General features: G+C 47.2%; 5 non-coding genes across 5 annotated transcripts; all 5 read right to left on the bottom strand.

Moving 5' to 3' along the window:
• Nucleotides 1-369: 369 nt before the first annotated feature.
• Nucleotides 370-442, bottom strand: trnar-ccu (transfer RNA arginine (anticodon CCU)). Its single transcript has one exon. It is a non-coding gene; the product is annotated as a tRNA-Arg (tRNA).
• Nucleotides 443-1,870: 1,428 nt separating this feature from the next.
• Nucleotides 1,871-1,943, bottom strand: trnar-ccu (transfer RNA arginine (anticodon CCU)). The gene has a single exon. It is a non-coding gene; the product is annotated as a tRNA-Arg (tRNA).
• Nucleotides 1,944-3,364: 1,421 nt separating this feature from the next.
• trnar-ccu (transfer RNA arginine (anticodon CCU)) lies at nt 3,365-3,437 on the bottom strand. Its single transcript has one exon. It is a non-coding gene; the product is annotated as a tRNA-Arg (tRNA).
• Nucleotides 3,438-4,858: 1,421 nt separating this feature from the next.
• On the bottom strand, nt 4,859-4,931 carry trnar-ccu (transfer RNA arginine (anticodon CCU)). Its single transcript has one exon. It is a non-coding gene; the product is annotated as a tRNA-Arg (tRNA).
• A 1,430-nt stretch (nt 4,932-6,361) lies between these two features.
• On the bottom strand, nt 6,362-6,434 carry trnar-ccu (transfer RNA arginine (anticodon CCU)). The gene has a single exon. It is a non-coding gene; the product is annotated as a tRNA-Arg (tRNA).
• Between the last annotated feature and the right edge of the window lie 1,066 nt (nt 6,435-7,500).

Raw genomic sequence — 7,500 nt, 5'->3', positions numbered from 1 at the left:
CTTAGCAGAGGATGGTTTCGATCCATCGACCTCTGGGTTATGGGCCCAGCACGCTTCCGCTGCGCCACTCTGCTTGTTATAGAAAAGCTCCCATTCACAGGTGTTTTCAAAATGACTTGCGTTTAGGCACATATGAAGTGCACATGAAGTAACACATGAAGTGCCTCTGCCAGAAAAGTCATTAATGAGATCAGGTGAAAGCAACAAAGGGTTTTTAGCTTTGAGCAGAGGCAGCTTTTCTTCAGCAAGGAACAGAGCATTATATAAGTAAAAAAAAAAAAAGAAAGTCTTAGCAGAGGATGGTTTCGATCCATCGACCTCTCGGTTATGGGCCCAGCACGCTTCCGCTGCGCCACTCTGCTGTAAACCCACCCCAGATGGGACTCGAACCCACAATCCCTGGCTTAGGAGGCCAGTGCCTTATCCATTAGGCCACTGGGGCTGTTAAAGCCCATCTCTCGTGTGCCCCATTACTTCTGCTTCAGTGACAACAAAAGGCTTGGCATTAACACATGGCCAGCACACAAAGTGATCCACTGAGCGGCTGCTTCGACAGGCCACTGGGGTATGACTCGCTTGCTCTTCTAATTCTCCATCTCATTCAGGTGGCTCAGTTAATGAGGCATTTAAACAGGTCCTACACACAAAGATTTCTCAACAAGCGACTACTACACCAGCTTTCCAGAACATTGTGCAGTATTGTTATAGTTCCAGGACCAAGAGGCTCCAGGTTTTCACAAGCGGGATGTGGAAGTTGCTCTTAATTTGGGATAAAGCATGTAAATAAGAGAAGAAGCCTTAGCAGAGGATGGTTTCGATCCATCGACCTCTGGGTTATGGGCCCAGCACGCTTCCGCTGCGCCACTCTGCTTGTTATAGAAAAGCTCCCATTCACAGGTGTTTTCAAAATGACTTGCGTTTAGGCACACATGAAATGCACATGAAGTAACACATGAAGTGCCTCTGCCAGAAAAGTCATTAATGAGATCAGGTGAAAGCAACAAAGGGTTTTTAGCTTTGAGCAGAGGCAGCTTTTCTTCAGCAAGGAACAGAGCATTATATAAGTAAAAAAAAAAAAAAAGTCTTAGCAGAGGATGGTTTCGATCCATCGACCTCTGGGTTATGGGCCCAGCACGCTTCCGCTGCGCCACTCTGCTCCTGGCGACACATGCGCCATTCCCAGATGCTTTGGAAAGGACTTGTGTTTAGGCACACATCAAGTGCTCCTCTGTCATAATCGAGAACAGATGAAAACAGCAAAGGGTTTTAGCATAGACCTGTGGCAGCTTTTCTTCAAGTGGGGACAGAGAATTTGCATAAGTAAAGAAGACTTAGCAGAGGATGTTTCGATCCATCGACCTCTGGGTTATGGGCCCAGCACGCTTCCGCTGCGCCACTCTGCTGAAAACCACCCTAGACAGGACTCGAACCCACAAACATTGGCATAGGAGGCCAGTGACTTATCCATTAGGACACTGAGGCTGTAAAAAATAAGCCCTTGTATGCCCCATTTACTGCTGATTCCGTGACAACAATAGGCTTGGTATTTAATCAAGGCCAGCACACAAAGTAATCCAGATGAACAATTCATTTACCAGGCCACCGGGCCACTCTGCTCGCCATAGAAGAGCTCCAATTCACAGGTGTTTTCAATAGGACTTGCGTTTAGGCACACACAAAGTGGTCCTCAGTCACAGATGATATCTGGTGAAAATGATTATGGCTTCAGAATAGAAGTGCATTAGCTCTTCTTCAAATAGGAACAAGACACGTAAATAAGTAAAGTGGTCTTAGCAGAGGATGGTTTCGATCCATCGACCTCTGGGTTATGGGCCCAGCACGCTTCCGCTGCGCCACTCTGCTGTAAACCCACCCCAGATGGGACTCGAACCCACAATCCCTGGCTTAGGAGGCCAGTGCCTTATCCATTAGGCCACTGGGGCTGTTAAAGCCCATCTCTCGTGTGCCCCATTACTTCTGCTTCAGTGGCAACAAAAGGCTTGGCATTTACACATGGCCAGCACACAAAGATATCCACTGAGCGGCTACTTCGACAGGCCACTGGGGTATGACTCGCTTGCTCTTCTAATTCTCCATCTCATTCAGGTGGCTCAGTTAATGAGGCATTTAAACAGGTCCTACACACAAAGATTTCTCAACAAGCGACTACTACACCAGCTTTCCAGAACATTGTGCAGTATTGTTATAGTTCCAGGACCAAGAGGCTCCAGGTTTTCACAAGCGGGATGTGGAAGTTGCTCTTAATTTGGGATAAAGCATGTAAATAAGAGAAGAAGCCTTAGCAGAGGATGGTTTCAATCCATCGACCTCTGGGTTATGGGCCCAGCACGCTTCCGCTGCGCCACTCTGCTTGTTATAGAAAAGCTCCCATTCACAGGTGTTTTCAAAATGACTTGCGTTTAGGCACACATGAAGTAACACATGAAGTGCCTCTGCCAGAAAAGTCATTAATGAGATCAGGTGAAAGCAACAAAGGGTTTTTAGCTTTGAGCAGAGGCAGCTTTTCTTCAGCAAGGAACAGAGCATTATATAAGTAAAAAAAAAAAAAAGAAAGTCTTAGCAGAGGATGGTTTCGATCCATCGACCTCTGGGTTATGGGCCCAGCACGCTTCCGCTGCGCCACTCTGCTCCTGGCGACACATTCGCCGTTCCCAGATGCTTTGGAAAGGACTTGTGTTTAGGCACACATCAAGTGCTCCTCTGTCATAAACGAGAACAGATGAAAACAACAAAGGGTTTTAGCATAGACCTGTGGCAGCTTTTCTTCAAGTGGGGACAGAGAATTTGCATAAGTAAAGAAGACTTAGCAGAGGATGGTTTCGATCCATCGACCTCTGGGTTATGGGCCCAGCACGCTTCCGCTGCGCCACTCTGCTGAAAACCACCCTAGACAGGACTCGAACCCACAAACATTGGCATAGGAGGCCAGTGACTTATCCATTAGGCCACTGAGGCTGTAAAAAATAAGCCCTTGTATGCCCCATTTACTGCTGATTCCGTGACAACAATAGGCTTGGTATTTAATCAAGGCCAGCACACAAAGTAATCCAGATGAACAATTCATTTACCAGGCCACCGGGCCACTCTGCTCGCCATAGAAGAGCTCCAATTCACAGGTGTTTTCAATAGGACTTGCGTTTAGGCACACACAAAGTGGTCCTCAGTCACAGATGATATCTGGTGAAAATGATTATGGCTTCAGAATAGAAGTGCATTAGCTCTTCTTCAAATAGGAACAAGACACGTAAATAAGTAAAGTGGTCTTAGCAGAGGATGGTTTCGATCCATCGACCTCTGGGTTATGGGCCCAGCACGCTTCCGCTGCACCACTCTGCTGTAAACCCACCCCAGATGGGACTCGAACCCACAATCCCTGGCTTAGGAGGCCAGTGCCTTATCCATTAGGCCACTGGGGCTGTTAAAGCCCATCTCTCGTGTGCCCCATTACTTCTGCTTCAGTGACAACAAAAGGCTTGGCATTAACACATGGCCAGCACACAAAGTGATCCACTGAGCGGCTGCTTCGACAGGCCACTGGGGTATGACTCGCTTGCTCTTCTAATTCTCCATCTCATTCAGGTGGCTCAGTTAATGAGGCATTTAAACAGGTCCTACACACAAAGATTTCTCAACAAGCGACTACTACACCAGCTTTCCAGAACATTGTGCAGTATTGTTATAGTTCCAGGACCAAGAGGCTCCAGGTTTTCACAAGCGGGATGTGGAAGTTGCTCTTAATTTGGGATAAAGCATGTAAATAAGAGAAGAAGCCTTAGCAGAGGATGGTTTCAATCCATCGACCTCTGGGTTATGGGCCCAGCACGCTTCCGCTGCGCCACTCTGCTTGTTATAGAAAAGCTCCCATTCACAGGTGTTTTCAAAATGACTTGCGTTTAGGCACACATGAAGTAACACATGAAGTGCCTCTGCCAGAAAAGTCATTAATGAGATCAGGTGAAAGCAACAAAGGGTTTTTAGCTTTGAGCAGAGGCAGCTTTTCTTCAGCAAGGAACAGAGCATTATATAAGTAAAAAAAAAAAAAAGAAAGTCTTAGCAGAGGATGGTTTCGATCCATCGACCTCTGGGTTATGGGCCCAGCACGCTTCCGCTGCGCCACTCTGCTCCTGGCGACACATTCGCCGTTCCCAGATGCTTTGGAAAGGACTTGTGTTTAGGCACACATCAAGTGCTCCTCTGTCATAAACGAGAACAGATGAAAACAACAAAGGGTTTTAGCATAGACCTGTGGCAGCTTTTCTTCAAGTGGGGACAGAGAATTTGCATAAGTAAAGAAGACTTAGCAGAGGATGGTTTCGATCCATCGACCTCTGGGTTATGGGCCCAGCACGCTTCCGCTGCGCCACTCTGCTGAAAACCACCCTAGACAGTACTCGAACCCACAAACATTGGCATAGGAGGCCAGTGACTTATCCATTAGGCCACTGAGGCTGTAAAAAATAAGCCCTTGTATGCCCCATTTACTGCTGATTCCGTGACAACAATAGGCTTGGTATTTAATCAAGGCCAGCACACAAAGTAATCCAGATGAACAATTCATTTACCAGGCCACCGGGCCACTCTGCTCGCCATAGAAGAGCTCCAATTCACAGGTGTTTTCAATAGGACTTGCGTTTAGGCACACACAAAGTGGTCCTCAGTCACAGATGATATCTGGTGAAAATGATTATGGCTTCAGAATAGAAGTGCATTAGCTCTTCTTCAAATAGGAACAAGACACGTAAATAAGTAAAGTGGTCTTAGCAGAGGATGGTTTCGATCCATCGACCTCTGGGTTATGGGCCCAGCACGCTTCCGCTGCGCCACTCTGCTGTAAACCCACCCCAGATGGGACTCGAACCCACAATCCCTGGCTTAGGAGGCCAGTGCCTTATCCATTAGGCCACTGGGGCTGTTAAAGCCCATCTCTCGTGTGCCCCATTACTTCTGCTTCAGTGACAACAAAAGGCTTGGCATTAACACATGGCCAGCACACAAAGTGATCCACTGAGCGGCTGCTTCGACAGGCCACTGGGGTATGACTCGCTTGCTCTTCTAATTCTCCATCTCATTCAGGTGGCTCAGTTAAAGAGGCATTTAAAAAGGTCCTACACACAAAGATTTCTCAACAAGCGACTACTACACCAGCTTTCCAGAACATTGTGCAGTATTGTTATAGTTCCAGGACCAAGAGGCTCCAGGTTTTCACAAGCGGGATGTGGAAGTTGCTCTTAATTTGGGATAAAGCATGTAAATAAGAGTAGAAGCCTTAGCAGAGGATGGTTTCGATCCATCGACCCCTGGGTTATGGGCCCAGCACGCTTCCGCTGCGCCACTCTGCTTGTTATAGAAAAGCTCCCATTCACAGGTGTTTTCAAAATGACTTGCGTTTAGGCACATATGAAGTGCACATGAAGTAACACATGAAGTGCCTCTGCCAGAAAAGTCATTAATGAGATCAGGTGAAAGCAACAAAGGGTTTTTAGCTTTGAGCAGAGGCAGCTTTTCTTCAGCAAGGAACAGAGCATTATATAAGTAAAAAAAAAAAAAGAAAGTCTTAGCAGAGGATGGTTTCGATCCATCGACCTCTGGGTTATGGGCCCAGCACGCTTCCGCTGCGCCACTCTGCTCCTGGCGACACATGCGCCATTCCCAGATGCTTTGGAAAGGACTTGTGTTTAGGCACACATCAAGTGCTCCTCTGTCATAAACGAGAACAGATGAAAACAGCAAAGGGTTTTAGCATAGACCTGTGGCAGCTTTTCTTCAAGTGGGGACAGAGAATTTGCATAAGTAAAGAAGACTTAGCAGAGGATGGTTTCGATCCATCGACCTCTGGGTTATGGGCCAGCACGCTTCCGCTGCGCCACTCTGCTGAAAACCACCCTAGACAGGACTCGAACCCACAAACATTGGCATAGGAGGCCAGTGACTTATCCATTAGGACACAGGGGCTGTCAAAACTAAGCCCTTGTATGCCCCATTTACTGCTGATTCCGTGACAACAATAGGCTTGGTATTTAATCAAGGCCAGCACACAAAGTAATCCAGATGAACAATTCATTTACCAGGCCACCGGGCCACTCTGCTCGCCATAGAAGAGCTCCAATTCACAGGTGTTTTCAATAGGACTTGCGTTTAGGCACACACAAAGTGGTCCTCAGTCACAGATGATATCTGGTGAAAATGATTATGGCTTCAGAATAGAAGTGCATTAGCTCTTCTTCAAATAGGAACAAGACACGTAAATAAGTAAAGTGGTCTTAGCAGAGGATGGTTTCGATCCATCGACCTCTGGGTTCTGGGCCCAGCACGCTTCCGCTGCGCCACTCTGCTGTAAACCCACCCCAGATGGGACTCGAACCCACAATCCCTGGCTTAGGAGGCCAGTGCCTTATCCATTAGGCCACTGGGGCTGTTAAAGCCCATCTCTCGTGTGCCCCATTACTTCTGCTTCAGTGACAACAAAAGGCTTGGCATTTACACATGGCCAGCACACAAAGTGATCCACTGAGCGGCTGCTTCGACAGGCCACTGGGGTATGACTCGCTTGCTCTTCTAATTCTCCATCTCATTCAGGTGGCTCAGTTAATGAGGCATTTAAACAGGTCCTACACACAAAGATTTCTCAACAAGCGACTACTACACCAGCTTTCCAGAACATTGTGCAGTATTGTTATAGTTCCAGGACCAAGAGGCTCCAGGTTTTCACAAGCGGGATGTGGAAGTTGCTCTTAATTTGGGATAAAGCATGTAAATAAGAGAAGAAGCCTTAGCAGAGGATGGTTTCGATCCATCGACCTCTGGGTTATGGGCCCAGCACGCTTCCGCTGCGCCACTCTGCTTTTTATAGAAAAGCTCCCATTCACACGTGTTTTCAAAATGACTTGCGTTTAGGCACACATGAAGTGCACATGAAGTAACACATGAAGTGCCTCTGCCAGAAAAGTCATTAATGAGATCAGGTGAAAGCAACAAAGGGTTTTTAGCTTTGAGCAGAGGCAGCTTTTCTTCAGCAAGGAACAGAGCATTATATAAGTAAAAAAAAAGAGAAAGTCTTAGCAGAGGATGGTTTCGATCCATCGACCTCTGGGTTATGGGCCCAGCACGCTTCCGCTGCGCCACTCTGCTCCTGGCGACACATGCGCCGTTCCCAGATGCTTTGGAAAGGACTTGTGTTTAGGCACACATCAAGTGCTCCTCTGTCATAAACGAGAACAGATGAAAACAACAAAGGGTTTTAGCATAGACCTGTGGCAGCTTTTCTTCAAGTGGGGACAGAGAATTTGCATAAGTAAAGAAGACTTAGCAGAGGATGGTTTCGATCCATCGACCTCTGGGTTATGGGCCCAGCACGCTTCCGCTGCGCCACTCTGCTGAAAACCACCCTAGACAGGACTCGAACCCACAAACATTGGCATAGGAGGCCAGTGACTTATCCATTAGGACACTGAGGCTGTAAAAAATAAACCCTTGTATGCC

This window comes from Pseudorasbora parva, chromosome 5 (assembly GCF_024679245.1).
Source record: "Pseudorasbora parva isolate DD20220531a chromosome 5, ASM2467924v1, whole genome shotgun sequence".
Lineage (NCBI taxonomy): Eukaryota > Metazoa > Chordata > Actinopteri > Cypriniformes > Gobionidae > Pseudorasbora > Pseudorasbora parva.
Note: the sequence above shows the minus strand (reverse complement) of the source record. Positions and strands in the feature narration are given on the sequence as shown.